Source organism: Oncorhynchus nerka, linkage group LG13 (genome assembly GCF_034236695.1).
Source record: "Oncorhynchus nerka isolate Pitt River linkage group LG13, Oner_Uvic_2.0, whole genome shotgun sequence".
NCBI lineage: Eukaryota > Metazoa > Chordata > Actinopteri > Salmoniformes > Salmonidae > Oncorhynchus > Oncorhynchus nerka.
In genome coordinates, this window is record NC_088408.1 from 78,522,768 (window position 1) to 78,539,995 (window position 17,228).

The following is a 17,228-nucleotide window of genomic DNA, read 5'->3' on the forward strand; positions in this document are numbered from 1 at the left end:
TCACTGGGAGCTTGTCATCGTCTTGTCACCTCCCCTCTGTTAACAAGGTTAACCTGTCAGGGTCCTCAGTAATTACATTGCTCTTCCGTTAACTTAGGCCTTCCGTGCCACTTACTGGAGTTTTGTGTGAAGGAAGATGGTGTCTAAGAGGAGGGGCAGAGGGTGAAGTGCATGGAACTGTGTAGGAGAGGGTGATGGAGAGAGGCCTGGTGTGTGTGTGTGTGTGTGTGTGTGTGTGTGTGTGTGTGTGTGTGTGTGTGTGCCTGCGTGCGTGTGCGTGTGTGTGCGTGCGTGCGTGCGCACGTGCCCATTATATGCTCTGATGCGAAAGGTATGTGTACGCGTGCCTCCGGTGCTCGCTGCTTATGGCAGTCTGACAGGTGCTGACTATGAAAGGCCTCTGGGAAGTCTGAGCGAAGTGCTTTAAAGATAGGATCGGATCCCACCAGGAGAGCAGTGCATAGGCTGTCTGTAGGGTGGCTTCCTTCAGTGACATCTACAAGTGAATGAATGCTGTACTCAGCCAGACAGCTAATCAGGGTAGGCCATCATTGTAAATAATCATTTGTTCTTAACTGACTTGCCTAGTTAAATAAAGGTTGAATATATATATATTTATATGTATTATTTATATATATATTTAATCGGGCATGATAAAGCTTTCATAAATCAATTCAATTAAAATGTTTGGAAACGGAGTAAAACGGTTCTCTAAACAGTAGTTGTCAGATTTGCATGAAAATGGGCTGATGGTAGTTAGTTATACTTTGTATAGAGCTAAGTGTGGGCTGGACACACATCTGGAAAGCCTATGTGATAGGGCCAAGCAGGAATGTTAAATGCTAATTTCCTATCAATTATCCAACGGACACGGCACCATTAGCCATTCAATAACACACGGACCTATTGCATCATTCTCTAATAAACACAGTACAGTTGAAAGAGTGTTCTTAACCTCGTATAATTCACTGATGGTCGATACAGGACTTCCTGTTCATGACAGGCCAGTGAGACTGATTAGATTGGGCACTTTCACAGTATATTGAGATCAACCTCACATTTTCTCTGGGTTCATTGAACCTCTATAGCTTGCTGCTCAACAGTACTGTACACAATGTTTATGTGAACGTGAGTGTTTTGCTTTCACGTTAAACATGTTTCAGTAGTGGGTAATATTGCAGCCTTGGATTGAAAGAATAAAGCTGCCTGCTGCCCTTGGAGCTTATGTTGTGTGTAATGTATGTTGCAACCTGCTCTGCTCCCACAGCCTAGTTCATTATGGTACAAACCAATCCACGACATTGGCCACATTTGATTATCATTTGTTATTTGTTTTGAGTCCACATTTCACCCAGAAAGCCACTTACCCGTGTAAATGAACCGTACGAACAAGACATGCCTACTTTGTCAAACAGGGCTATGCTATAGTGACTGGACATGTCAGTGAGGAGATGAGGCATGTAGAATGAAAAGCCCTCTCTCAAATGCCTATTAAGACAATTATACAATACTGTTAATTAAAGCCCCTCAAAAGTCCCCCGTGGGTAATGTACTAACAGAAACAATAAGAAAATATTGCAATTATCCACCTTCCATAATAGAAATGAGATGTGATATTTCCCTCCTCTCTTTGTGTGACGTTGATACTAGAGTGGCAAATCCCCCTCTCTAATCCACACAGAGTTCATCCTTATGTTTAACTGTTTAGGCTTGACTTTTTCCTCTCTAACCACCAGCAGTCATCTGTAATGGGTGGGATCTTGACCTGTTTATTGTCACATTAACACAGATTGTGTGTTAACATGTGTTATTACACTGTGTTACATTATATCCCTTAAAATAGTATATTATTCTCTCTTGTCATAAACAGTCAGCCAGTAGCCTACTGCTTCCTCTTACGCTTCGATCACACCGACGGCGTCATTGCATTTTTGTACACCAGAAGTACATTCATTTCCAATGAAACGCTGAGTTTGCTGTGCAGCATTGTGTTGCAGAGGCAGTTGCAGTGCTTTCGGTGGGGTGCAGATGTTGGATTTATTGAACGTATGCGTTAAACTATGTGTAGACGGCTTGACAGAAATGGTAGCAGAAATGGTAGCAGAAATGGTAGCAGAAATGGTAGCAGAAATGGTAGCAGAAGGTGAATTTTACTGTAGGTGAATGTAACTTTTGTTGCACGCATATCCAGATGATGTTGCATACTGTTTTGCCCATTGACGGTGTGTTCGAAGCGTTATAGCAGGTGTAAATGAAGCTGCATCTGTAACAATTCAGCAGTGTGTTGGATGAACAAACTGTACAAGCCAGACATCAACAGTATAGTATTTGGTCGAGAGACTTGTAACTTGTTCAGTGTTGGGATGTTGCTAAAAGCTGTAGTTAGTTATAACAACTCAACATTTGTGTTGAACTACAAGCCATAAAGCAACATTTTAAACTGGGTGGTTCGAGCCCTGAATGCTGATTGGCTGACAGCCGTGGTATATCAGACCGTGTATGACAGGTATGACAAAACATTTATTTTTGCTGCTCTAATTACGTTGGTAATAGCAATAAGGTACCTCTGGGGTTTGTGCTATATGGCCAATATTCCATGGCTAAGGGCTGTGTCCAGGCACTCCGCGTTGCGTCGTGCCTAAAACAGCCATTAAATGTGGTATATTGGCCATATACCACACCCCCTCGTGCCTTATTGCCTAAGTATACCATTTGGTCTCTGGATCTAGAGGCCTGTTAAACTGTTTTGTATGGTCATCATGTTGCAATACCGCTCAGTGTTTTCGTTACTCTCATAGTGATGGCTGTAGTGCATCATACTGTATGCTGCCAGCCGGTGACAAACAACAACTCCCCTTTTAATTAACAGGCAGGCCCCCGGAGGCGTCGGTGCTCAGAGCCTGACACGTCCCATGAAGAAATGCTTCTTAAGGCCCATGGGACCCATCTCTCCCGTGGCGGAGAGAGAGTAAGAGAGATAAACATTTTGGCTGTGCTGTGTGTGTGTGTGTGTGTGTGTACTGTCATGCTCGATAGTGGGGAGATAGCATTCTTTTGGCTGTGCTGCTGAGGCGGTGTGCCCAATATATTGACATATGATCGAAATATCCTCCCTAGGAAGAGCTTTTTCTCTCCAGAGGGTGTGTGGGGCGGAGGTTACATACAGCCCTTATGGTCCCCCTGCGGATCAGTCTTCATTGTCCGTTATGAGAAGTAATGAATAGCTTGGTTTCTGTGACTGTCACTGTAGTAGATGTGGTGTGTGCTGCTGTTTTTTGTTTCCCTCTTCATTTGGTCGTTGTTTCCCTATGAGAGGTATTGAACAGTCTGGCTAATGTCAATGTCAGTGTTCTAGATGTGTTGTGCTGCTGGGTTGTATCTTCCTCCTTTCTCTCTCGGTCTGCTTTGTGTGGCGAGTGGCAGGATGCAATTATCAAATGATTAAGATGTTGTCTTGAAGCCTGGTGAGAAGGATTAGACTTCTGACTGGTTAAAGTTGCCTGTTCATCCACTGGCTGCTTTGCCTTCTGTTTAGGGGATTTCTTGAGTCTGACCAGGCTCTGCTTTGCTCTCTGCTCTTTCACTCATAATCAATGAAACCGTTGAATAAAAAAGGTAGTTATTGAAATAATACGTGTCTCCCTGTTTGCCACCCCTGCAATTTAGGATCACATATTGTGGCATTTGGCTGTAGAAAATGTTAAATGACTGGCTGGCAATGAGGCCTGATAAAGATTTACAATACAAATAATGAAACATAAGTAGAAAGAACACTAAGTGCCTCATTAAGTGTGTTTTCCTTTTGGCCTCGTCCACTCATTGACTGAGAGAGCAGTAGAACAGGCAGTGAATGGCTTGCTTGTTCATACTTGTACAGTTACATCAACATCTCTCAAGTGAATCCCTTTAAAAATGTGCTTGTATGCAAAAATTATGCATTTTCCAGGGACTTGTGCCCATCAAGTTCAACTGGTCGATTGGTTAGCTTTGCTGAATAGGGCTTTAACGAAATCCCCCTCAAATCATCTCCCTGAGCTCACAACACAAGACTTAGTCTAATGCTCGCTTTCAGAATGTAGTAGTAAATACAGAGGCAGTTTGACATTTTATGTACCATTGGCACATTCAGTGCAGTGAAGTAGAGAGGACCCAATAATAGTCAATGTTTTGCTAATGCATACTGTCACCATGCTACCTAGACCGTCTTGCAGGTCAACCAAACATCCACTACTTCTTACAACATATTAGTATCGACAGGATCTAGTGATCACCAACATCATACCTGATTATGTACGCCTATATGAGTGTTTATTTCGCTAGCATCAACGCCCACTTAGTTTTTGTCTTGCCATGACAATATGAACGGTGAACCTGTTATTTTGATTGGGTGAAAATCAAAGCAGATCGGCCTCCAGTCTTTCTCACGATTTCAGCTTTTGAGCATTTATTCTGAGAGATGCCGTGACTGGCTATAGCTCCATAGAGGGTCTCAGAGCATGTTTTCTTTATAAATGACTAGCTGTGAAAGCAATTAGTGTAACAGTTGTCAACATGCTCCTTGCTACAAATGTGAGATAGGAACATTAGCTCTGAGGGGAATAGTGTTTCTGGTTGGAGTGATACTAACAATAATCACTGCAGAGCTCTATTCCCAGCCTGAAATAAGATATTGAGACGGCTGCTACTTGCCAGTGCTGCTGGCTCACTTGGTCTCCCTCCGTGGATCAGCCTCTTTCTGCCTCCCTTGGTTTCCCTCCGTGGATCAGCCTCTTTCTGCCTCCCTTGGTCTCCCTCCATGGATCACCCTATTTCTGCCTCCCTTGGTCACCCTCCGTGGATCAGCCTCTTTCTGCCTCCCTTGGTCACCTTCCGTGGATCAGCCTCTTTCTGCCTCCCTTGGTCACCCTCCGTGGATCAGCCTCTTTCTGCCTCCCTTGGTCTCCCTCCATGGATCACCCTATTTCTGCCTCCCTTGGTCACCCTCCGTGGATCAGCCTCTTTCTGCCTCCCTTGGTCTCCCTCCATGGATCCGCCTCTTTCTGCCTCCCTTGGTCTCCCTCCGTGGATCAGACTCTTTCTGCCTCCCTTGGTCACCCTCCGTGGATCAGCCTCTTTCTGCCTCCATTGGTCACCCTCCGTGGATCAGCATCTTTCTGCCTCCCTTGGTCACCCTCCGTGGATCAGACTCTTTCTGCCTCCCTTGGTCACCCTCCGTGGATCAGACTCTTTTTGCCTCCCTTGGTCTCCCTCCGTTGATCAGCCTCTTTCTCTCTTCCTTGGTCTACTTCCATGGATCAGCCTCTTTCTGCCTCCCTTGGTCACCCTCCGTGGATCAGCCTCTTTCTGCCTCCCTTGGTCACCCTCCGTGGATCAGCCTCTTTCTGCCTCCCTTGGTCACCCTCCGTGGATCAGACTCTTTTTGCCTCCCTTGGTCTCCCTCCGTTGATCAGCCTCTTTCTCTCTTCCTTGGTCTACTTCCATGGATCAGCCTCTTTCTGCCTCCCTTGGTCACCCTCCGTGGATCAGTCTCTTTCTGCCTCCCTTGGTCACCCTCCGTGGATCAGCCTCTTTCTGCCTCCCTTGGTCTCCCTACGTGGATCAGCCTCTTTCTGCCTCCCTTGGTCTCCCTCAGTGGATCAGACTCTTTCTGCCTCCCTTGGTCTCCCTCCGTGGATCAGCCTTTTTCTGCAATTCAGAAGTCAATGATGGGCCTCAGCTGCCGATCATATCTCGGAAGGTTTCTTCAGCGGAGACAGACAGAGCTGTCTGTCTGTCTGTCTGTTAAATGTGAGCTTTCATGTGAGAAGAAATCCAAATAAGGACTTGGACTGTTGTTGTTTGAGTTTTGGCAGCAGACTAATAAGCAGTAGCTGGCCAAGATCATAGAGTTTAGATAAGAGTTGGTTACGCAACGCTAGGGGATCGCTCTCTCATTTACATTTCTACTTTTACCGCTCATTCATTGTCAGCTGCAGTATTTTCTCATGTGGAAGCAAAGCGCTTGTTCCACTCCTTGAGTAATGGGTATATACACTGAGTATACAAAACATGTCCATGACATAGATTGACCAGGTGAATCCAGGTGAAAGCTATGATCCTTTATTAATGTCTCTTGTTAAATCCACTTCAATCAGTTTAGAGGAAGGGGAGGAGACAGGTTAAAGAATGATTTAAGGAGGTGCAACTCAATATTAGGAAGGTGGTCCTAATGTTTGGTATACTCTGTGTCTATACAGTTGAAGTCAGAAGTTTACATACACCATAGCCAAATATATTTAAACTCCGTTTTTCACAATTCCTGACATTTAATCCTAATAACAATTAGGTCAGTTAGGATCACCACTTTATTTCAAGAATGTGAAATGTCAGAATAATAGTAGAGAGAATGATTTATTTCAGTTTTTATTTCAGCTTTTATTTTATTCCCAGTGGGTCAGAGGTTTACATACACTCAATTAGTATTTGGTAGCATTGCCTTGAAATTGTTTAACTTGGTTCAAATGTTTTGGGTAGCCTTCCACAAGCTTCCCACAATAAGTTGGGGGAATTTTGACCCATTCTTCCTGACAGAGCTGGTGTAACTGAGTCAGGTTTGTAAGCCTCCTTGCTCGCACAAACCTTTTCAGTTCTGCCCACACATGTTCTATAGGATGGAGGTCAGGGCTTTGTTATGGCCACTCCAATACCTTGACTGTGTTGTCCTTAAGCCATTTTGCAAGTATGCTTGGGGTCATTGTCCATTTGGAAGACCCATTTGTGACCAAGCTTTCACTTCCTGACTGATGCCATCTATTTTGTGACGTGCACCAGTCCCTCCTGCAGCAAAGCACCCCCACAACTTGATGCTGCCACCCTCGTGCTTCACGGTTTGGATGGTGTTCTTCGACTTGCAGGCCTCCCCCATTTTCCTCCAAACATAACGATTGTCATTATGGCCAAACAGTTCTATTTTTGTTTCATCAGACCAGAGGACATTTCTCCAAAAAGTACGATCTTTGTCCCCATGTGCAGTTGCAAACCGTAGTCTGGCTTTTTTATGGCGGTTTTGAAGCAGTGGCTTCTTCCTTGTTGAGCAGCCTGTCAGGTTATGTCGATATAGGACTCGTTTTACTGTGGATATAGATACTTTTGTACCTGTTTCCTCCAGCATCTTCACAGGGTCCTTTGCTGTTGTTCTGGAATTGATTTGCACTTTTCGCACCAAAGTACGTTAATCTCTAGGAGACAGAACGCGTCTCCTTCCTGAGTGGTGTGACGGCTGCATGGTCCCATGGTATTTATACTTGCGTTCTATTGTTTGTACAGATGAACGTCGTCCCTTCAGGTGTTTGGAAATTGCTTCCAAGGATGAACCAGACTTGTGGAGGTCTACAATTTTTTTTCTGAGGTCTTGGCTGATTTCTTTAGATTTTCCCATGATGTCAAGCAAAGATGCACTGAGTTTGAAGGTAGGCCTTGAAATACATCCACAGGTACACCTCCAATTGACTCAAATGATGTCAATTAGCCTATCAGAAGCTTCTAAAGCCATGACATCATTTTCTGTAATTTTCCGAGCTGTTTAAAGGCACAGTCAACTTAGTGTATGTAAACTTCTGACCCTCTGGAATTGTGATACAGTGAATCATATGTGAAATAATCTGTCTGTAAACAATTGTTGGAAAAATTACTTGTGTCATTCACAAAGTAGATGTCCTAACTGACTTGCCAAAACTATAGTTTGTTAACAAGAAATATGTGGAGTGGTTGAAGAACGAGTTTTAATGAGTGTATGTAAACTTCCGACTTCAACTGTAGATATACTATGCATTTAAATCAAGCAGTTCCTGAATTCAATGATAAACTGACTGCGTCTGTAGAAACACTACGGAAGTGTCCTTGATATATTCAATCTTAAACAATATTTTGTGTGAAGATAAATACATATGTGAGATATGTAGGTAGTACATTATGGACTTCTGCAACCAGTTTGTCAGGAACAGTGAGATAGAGATCTAACACATATGACAAATTTTTGGCAGAAATACCTTGTTATTGGGTATCTCTCTCTCTCTCAACGTCTGCATTATGGGGGTTATATACACACCTATGTGTTCGCTCCTTTCAGACAGACCACTTTGTTACATTTTACAAAACGAGGACACACACACACACACACACACACACACACACACACACACACACACACACACACACACACACACACACACACAGAAAGCCAACAGGAGCACTCTCTTTACACAAGGCGTGGAATGGGACCACAATTACACACACAAACTCTGGCACACACACAAACACAGTGCAATGAAAATCTTCAAGTCAATATGGATGAAAAGGCATGCTGGTGAGAGAGAGGGAGACTACAAATAATATCACAGAACTCTCTCCCACAAACCCTGTTTGCATTTGGTATTGCCTTGATCTTCTTATCCAACTGTTCTCTGTGTGTTGGTGAAAATATCACTGCTGTAGAATAAAACATACAGTGCTGAGGAACAGTTAACACTAGAAAATCCTGGCCTCAAGGGACTCCCCTTTGCACCAATGACCGTAATAAATACATTTTGAGTATGGTATTGCAAAATAATTATTTGGTTGTTTTTATGAAGGTCTTAGGCAACATTATAATACAAAATCAAATGTATTTCAAAGAACACAATAGCGTCATTAGTTTATGTAACAGTAGGCTATATGTAGCATACAAACGAAAAGTCACTGAAACACCACAATTCAAGTGTTAAAATCCATTAAATAAACACCATCACAAAGATCATTCATTATTCATTTGTTAAGGGCATATCTTGAGAAACATTATGAATTTAAGATGATTTCATTTCAATAGAACAAAATGGCATATTTTGAGTTCAAATATACAGTATTACTGTGCTTTGAGCGTTGCATATGAGGGGCAGTAGGGAAACAATGACATGTCTTCATTTCTTATAACACAAATTCTGTTTGTGATATTACTATTTAACAACGACAGTGAGTTATATAGACTTATTTAGGAAAAGTCCGAGGGGGACATGACTTTAAAAATGCCAGAGTAATAAAATATGTTTGTTTTGAGTCAACATGACGCTCTCGGCTCTCCTAGTGTTAAAGGCTGTTCTATCGCCTCTTACCAGAACATCGACCATGATTTCTGTTCATAGCCCAACGGTTCATAATGTTGAATTGCCACCGTTCGCCAACACCCAGCTGGTGACCCCTAACACACAGGGGCCACCCGCAGCACAACGTGTTTGGTTCTGTCTATCCTGTCTGTCTGTCCATCTGTGTCTGTCTGTCTGTCGAGGAGTTACGTATTACTAGGCTCCATGAGAGAGAGAGAGAGAGAGAGAGAGAGAACAGAGTGAGAGAGAACAGAGTGAGAGAGAACAGAGTGAGAGAGAACAGAGTGAGAGAAAGCTAGCCTGAAATCCCTCCAGCCTGACAGGCAGCAGAGAGAGGGAACCATCCAGCCTTGCAGGCAGCAGAGAGAGGGAGCCATCCAGCCTTACAGGCACCAGAGAGAGAGAGAACCATCCAGCCTTGCAGGCAGCAGAGAGAGGGAACCATCCAGCCTTACAGGCACCAGAGAGAGAGAGAACCATCCAGCCTTACAGGCAGCAGAGAGAGAGAACCATCCAGCCTTACAGGCAGCAGAGAGAAAGAACCCTCCAGCCTGGCAGGCAGCAGAGAGAGAGAACCCTCCAACCTAGCATGCAGCAGAGAGAGAACCCTGCAGCCTGGCAGGAAGAAGAGAGAGAGAACCCTGCAGCCTGGCAGGAATCAGAGTGAGAGAACCCTCCAGCCTGGCAGGCAGCAGAGAGAGAGAACCCTCCAACCTAGCATGCAGCAGAGAGAGAACCCTGCAGCCTGGCAGGAAGAAGAGAGAGAGAACCCTGCAGCCTGGCAGGAATCAGAGTGAGAGAACCCTCCAGCCTGGCAGGCAGCAGAGAGAGAGAACCCTCCAGCCTGGCAGGCAGCAGAGAGAGAGAGACCATCCAGCCTGGCAGGCAGCAGAGAGAGAGAACCCTCCAGCCTGGCAGGCAGCAGAGAGAGAGAACCATCCACCCTGGCAGGCAGTAGAGAGAGAGAACCCTCCAGCCTGGCAGGCAGCAGAGAGAGAGAACCATCCAGCCTGGCAGGCAGCAGAGAGAGAGAGAACCCTCCATCTTGACAGGAAGCAGATTAGAGAGAACCCTCCAACCTGGCAGGCAGCAGAGAGAGAGAACCCTCCAACCTGGCAGGCAGCAGAGAGAGAGAACCCTCCAGCCTGGCAGGCAGCAGAGAGAGAGAACCATCCAGCCTGGCAGGCAGCAGAGAGAGAGAGACCATCCGGCCTGGCAGGCAGCAGAGAGAGAGAACCATCCAGCCTGGCAGGCAGCAGAGAGAGAGAACCATCCAGCCTGGCAGGCAGCAGAGAGAGAGAGAACCCTCCAGCCTGGCAGGCAGCAGAGAGAGAGAGAACCCTCCAGCCTGGCAGGCAGCAGAGAGAGAGAGACCATCCAGCCTGGCAGGCAGCAGAGAGAGAGAACCCTCCAGCCTGGCAGGCAGCAGAGAGAGAGAACCCTCCAGCCTGGCAGGCAGCAGAGAGAGAGAACCATCCAGCCTGGCAGGCAGCAGAGAGAGAGAGAACCCTCCAGCCTGACAGGAAGCAGATTAGAGAGAACCCTCCAACCTAGCATGCAGCAGAGAGAGAACCTTGCAGCCTGGCAGGAAGAAGAGAGAGAGAACCCTCCAGCCTGGCAGGCAGCAGAGAGAGAGAACCCTCCAGCCTGGCAGGCAGCAGAGAGAGAGAACCCTCCAGCCTGGCAGGCAGCAGAGAGAGAGAACCATCCAGCCTGGCAGGCAGCAGAGAGAGAGAACCATCCAGCCTGGCAGGCGGCAGAGATTGAGAACCATCCAGCCTGGCAGGCGGCAGAGAGAGAGAACCATCCAGCCTTGCAGGGGGCAGAGAGAGAGAACCATCCAGCCTGGCAGGCAGCAGAGAGAGAGAACCCTCCAGCCTGGCAGGCAGCAGAGAGAGAGAACCATCCAGCCTGGCAGGCAGCAGAGAGAGAGAGAGAACCATCCAGCCTGGCAGGCAGCAGAGAGAGAGAGAGAGAACCCTCCAGCCTGGCAGGCAGCAGAGAGAGAGAGAACCCTCCAGCCTGGCAGGCAGCAGAGAGAGAGAGAACCATCCAGCCTGGCAGGCAGCAGAGAGAGAGAACCCTCCAGCCTGGCAGGCAGCAGAGAGAGAGAACCATCCAGCCTGGCAGGCAGCAGAGAGAGAACAACCCTGTGTACATCCTCACACAGCACAGTACATAAACCCCCCTATTTTCATGATCAGCTCCAGGTGTTGATGAAACAGTTCCCCTGCTGGATAATCATATTCCCCCTCCCGCCTGCCAAGAAAGACGCTGAGAGAGAGGGGGGAAGGGAAGGAGAGAGAAAGGGAGTCACGATCTGCATCTGTCTGAATGACTAGACTCCCTCTCTCCCTGGTGTTTCAATTTGCACAATAATATGAGGGGAGGAAAGGGGGCAGGAAACAGGGAGGCTGCAGACACTGACAGGCAGAGCTGGGGAGGGAGGTGTGTGTGTGTGTGTGTGTGTGTGTGTGTGTGTGTGTGTGTGTGTGTGTGTGTGTGTGTGTGTGTGTGTGTGTGTGTGTGTGTGTGTGTGTGTGTGTGTGTGTGTGTGTGTGGTATGTGGTGTGTGTGGTAGGGTAGGGTGTTTCAGTAGAGTGACGCCACAATGGTACACCAAGGTGCCATTCGGAGCAGGGGCAGTTTGTGTGTGTGTGGGATGACAGCCTGACAGTGAGTGACAGAACTGTGGCCGCCATCGTGTGTACTCAGAGCCAGATCCTCCAGAGGACTGCAGCACAGTCGTCACAGCAGCACAGCCGTCACAGCAGCACAGCTGTCACAAGCGACGAGTGACACTAAACTGAGAAACAGGCAGGCGGGTGACGGACGAACGGGGCAACCCAGTCCTGCTCTGCTGTGACTTCCATGTTGAGCTGATGATTGTCAACTAATTTAGCTGGGTTGCTTAATTGAAAGACATTTATCAGTAAATGTAATTTACTTTACAAACATACAGACATCTGAGATAGAGTTGAAGTCGGAAGTTGACATACACCTTAGCCAAATACATTTAAACTCAGTTTTTCACAATTCCTGACATTTAATCCTAGTAAAAGATCCCTGTTTTAGGTCAGTTAGGATCACCACTTTATTTTAAGAATGTGAAATGTCTTTATAATTAGTAGAGAGAATTTATTTATTTCAGCTTTTATTTCTTTCATCACATTCCCAGTGGGTCAGAGGATTACATACACTCAATTAGTATTTGGTAGCATTGCCTTGAAATTGTTTTACTTTGGTTAAACGTTTCGGGTAGCCTTCCACAAGCTTCCCACAATAAGTTGGGTGAATTTTGGCCCATTCCTCCTGACAGCGCTGATGTAACTGAGTCAGGTTTGTAGGCCTCCTTGCTCGCACACGCTTTTTCAGTTCTGCCCACACATATTCTATAGGTTTGAGGTCAGGGCTTTGTGTTGGCCACTCCAATACCTTGACTTTGTTGTCCTTAAGCCATTTTGCCACAACTTTGTAAGTATGCTTGGGGTCATTGTCCATTTGGAAGACCTATTTGCGACCAAGCTTTCACTTCCTGACTGATGTCTTGAGATGTTGCTTCAATATATCCACATAATTTTCCTGCTATCTATTTTGTGAAGTGCACCAGTCTCACCTGCAGCAAAGCACCCCCACAACATGATGCTGCCACCCCTGTTCTTCACGGTTGGGATGGTGTTCTTCGGCTTGCAAGCCTCCCCTTTGTCCTCTGCTTCCTGCTTCCTTTGCACTTTTCGCACCAAAGGACATTCATCTCTAGGAGACAGAACGCGTCTCCTTCCTGAGCGGTATGACGGCTGCGTGGTCCCATGGTGTTTATACTTGCGTACTATTGTTTGTACAGATGAACGTGGTACCTTCAGGAGTTTGGAAATTGCTCCCAAGGAACCAGACTTGTGGAGGTCTACAATTTTTTTCTGAGGTCTTGGCTGATTTCTTTGGATTGTCCTATGATGTCAAGCAAAGAGGCACTGAGTTTGAAGGTAGGCCTTGAAATACATCCACAGGTACACCTCCAATTGATTCAACTGATTTCAATTAGCCTATTAGAAGCTTCTAAAGCCATGACATCATTTTCTGGAATTTTCCGAGCTGTTTAAATGCACAGTCAACTTAGTGTATGTAAACTTCTGACCCACTGGAATTGTGATACAGTGAATTATAAGTGAAATAATCTGTCTGTAAACAATTGTTGGAAAACTTACTTGTGTCGTGCACAAAGCAGATATCCTAATTGTTAACAAGAAATTTGTGGAGTGGTTGAAAAACGAGTTTTAATGACTCCAACCTAAGTGTATGTAAACTTCCGACTTCAAATGTATGTTCTCTTGGTAGAGTGATTTGTTTATATTGCTGTTAGCTACATTTGTACAGATAGCTACATTTGTACCGATAGCTACATTTGTACCGATAGCTACATTTGTAGTCGTTGTTGTTAGTCATTCCGTAGTACTGCTATCTCCTGTCCTACAGACATAGGTCTACCCTACACAGTGGATCTGCTGTGTTCTATCCTACAGACATAGGTCTACCCTACACAGTGAATCTGATGTGTTCTATCCTACAGACATAGGTCTACCCTACACAGTGATTCTGCTGTGTTCTATCCTACAGACATAGGTCTACCCTACACAGTGAATCTGATGTGTTCTATCCTACAGACATAGGTCTACCCTACACAGTGAATCTGATGTGTTCTATCCTACAGACATAGGTCTACCCTACACAGTGAATCTGCTGTGTTCTCTCCTACAGACATAGGTCTACCCTACACAGTGAATCTGATGTGTTCTATCCTACAGACATAGGTCTACCCTACACAGTGATTCTGCTGTGTTCTATCCTACAGACATAGGTCTACCCTACACAGTGAATCTGCTGTGTTCTCTCCTACAGACATAGGTCTACCCTACACAGTGAATCTGATGTGTTCTATCCTACAGACATAGGTCTACCCTACACAGTGAATCTGATGTGTTCTATCCTACAGACATAGGTCTACCCTACACAGTGATTCTGCTGTGTTCTATCCTACAGACATAGGTCTACCCTACACAGTGAATCTGCTGTGTTCTCTCCTACAGACATAGGTCTACCCTACACAGTGAATCTGATGTGTTCTGTCCTACAGACATAGGCCTACCTATAATCACTGCAGCCCTATAAAGCCTTTCAGAGGAAAGACACGAGAGAGAGAGAGAGAGAGAGAGAGAGAGAGAGAGAGAGAGAGAGAGAGAGACTGAAGTCATGGGTGAAGAACAGCCCCCATTCATTGACAGGGCTGTAGTGGAGCAGGTTGAGAGTTTCACGTTCCTTGGTGTCCACATCACCAACATACTAACATGGTCCAAGCACACCAAGACAGTCGTGAAGAGAGCACGACAAAAGCTATTCCCCCTCAGGAGACTGGTTCCTTTTAACACGAGTCTTCAATATTCCCAGGTAAGAAGTTTTAGGTTGTAGTTATTATAGGAATTATAGGACTATTTCCCTCTGTACCATTTGTATTTCATTAACCTTTGACTATTGGATTTTTATAGGCACTTTCGTATTGCCAGTGTAACAGTATAGCTTCCGTCCCTCTCCTCGCTCCTCCCTGGGCTCGAACCAGCAACAACAGTCACCATTGAAGCAGTGTTACCCATGCAGAGCAAGGGGAACAACTACTAGAAGGATCAGAGCGAGTGACATTTGAAATGCTATTAGCGCGCGCTAACTAGCTAGCCATTTTACTTCGGTTACACCAGCCTCATCTCGGGAGTTGATAGGCTTGACACACAACGAAGAGCTGCTGGCAAAACGCGCGAAAGTGCTGTTTGAATGAATGTTTACACGCCTGCTTCTGCCTACCACCGCCCAGTCAGATACTTAGATACTTGTATGCTTGTATGCTCAGTCAGATTATATGCAACGCAGGACACGCTAGATAATATCTAGTAATATCATCAACCATGTGTAGTTAACTAGTGATTATGATTGATTGTTTTTTATAAGATAAGTTTAATGCTAGCTAGCAACTTACCTTGGCTTACTGCATTCGTGTAGAAGGCAGTCTCCTTGTGGAGTGCAACGAGAGAGAGGCAGGTCGTTATTGCGTTGGACTAGTTAACTGTAAGGTTGCAAGATTGAATACCCCGAGCTAACAAGGTGAAAATCTGTCGTTCTGCCCCTGAACGAGGCAGTTAACCCACCGTTCCTAGGCCGTCATTGAAAATAAGAAATGTTCTTAACTGACTTGCCTAGTTAAATAAAGGAATAAAAAAATAAATGATTTTTAAAAAAGTGACGCCCAAAAATACCGATTTACGATTGTTATGAAAACTTGAAATCGGCCCTAATTAATCGGCCATTTTGGTCAGGCCAGGGTGTGACATGGGTTTATTATTAATCGGCAACCATAGACTTTTCTAGAAAACCCCACTATACCACAATCCCAATACCTACACATAAAAACAAGACTAAACACACCACATAATAAACCCATGTCACACCCTGGCCTGACCAAAATAATAAAGAAAACACAAAATACTTAGACCAGAGCATGACAGCTTGTAAGTAAGCATTTCACGGTAAGGTCTACACCTGTTGTATTCAGCGCATGTGACAAATACAATTTGATTTCAATAAGAGCATTGTGTTCCCATAGTGACCCAAGCTTCTTTATCTCAGTAAAGCTACAGTCCTGGGCTGGGGCTCAGCCTGGGAGCTGAGCTGCTTGCCTAGTGGTTTTTAGGAGTTTGGCCTCAGCCTCCATATTGCCACAATTAGATTACATGAATGGGCTGGAAGCTGGTAGCTGGTAGCTGGAAGCTGGTAGCTGGTAGCTGGTAGCTGGTGATCTGTACACCATCTTATCTGTGACAGCAGCACATTCCAGCAGCACATGTGCTGGGGAAGGGAAGGAATGCTGGGCTGCTCTCTCTCTGCTCTGTTCTGCCAAGCCTCAGGTCTCAGCTACCTTCCTCACCATGCAAACCAACCAACCCCCACAGGACAGTAGCAAGCAAAATAGCAATCATACGCTGGTTATCCACACATGAGCTGTGAAGTGAACATATGAACTGTACAGTTACAGGAACACCACTGAATGCTGTTATCATAGGGGCCAGGTAGGAATAGGGTAGTGAAGAGAGGGAGAGGCAAAATGGAGAGAGAGAGAGGCAAAGTAGTGAGAAAGGTGGAAAGAGAGAGAGGCACAATCTCCCCCTCTGGAAGTAAGCTATTCATCTTCAGTGTTTTGAAGGCATGTTTTTATTCTCCAGTGAGATGTTTCTGTTGCGTTTCTTTATCTCACATGAGACATCTTGTTCTCCACTGACTGTTCTCTTACAGATATAGTACTTATCATAAAGCAGAGTTCACAACATCAGATACAGTACTTATCTGAAAGCAGAGTTCACAACATCAGATACAGTACTTATCTGAAAGCAGAGTTCACAACATCAGATACAGTACTTATCTGAAAGCAGAGTTCACAACATCAGATACAGTACTTATCTGAAAGCAGAGTTCACAACATCAGATACAGTACTTATCTGAAAGCAGAGTTCACAACATCAGATACAGTACTTATCTGAAAGCAGAGTTCACAACATCAGATACAGTACTTATCTGAAAGTAGAGTTCACAACATCAGATACAGTACTTATCTGAAAGTAGAGTTCACAACATCAGATACCGTACTTATCTGAAAGCAGAGTTCACAACATCAGATACAGTACTTATCTGAAAGCAGAGTTCACAATATTAGATACAGTACTTATCATAAAGCAGAGTTCACAACATCACATACAGTAGATGCTACAGTATAGTCTGTTTAAATACACCTCCATTACTTTACAAGAAGAAATACAACAAGGCATAATACAACAAAGACAATGTTATTACTGTCTATCTAGTTAATATGGAGTACTTTCTAACAGTTTGGCTATGTGTTCATCCATGATGTGTGTATTGAAAAAGCATTAGAGAGACTATATTCTTTGGAGCCTTCTGTGAATAAAACCAACAGAACCCAGTCATGCCACAGTCCCTTTTGTAGCCTGACCCTCTCCCTCCGGCCACCTTGTCGTTGCTGAACTGTTGATATATGTGGTGGGTCTAAGAGACAGC

The 17,228-nt window shown here is 45.1% G+C and overlaps 1 protein-coding gene across 1 annotated transcript in view; it reads left to right on the top strand.

Moving 5' to 3' along the window:
- LOC115140217 (autism susceptibility gene 2 protein-like) overlaps window positions 1–17,228 on the top strand; it is a 504,463-nt gene that overhangs the window by 2,277 nt on the left and 484,958 nt on the right.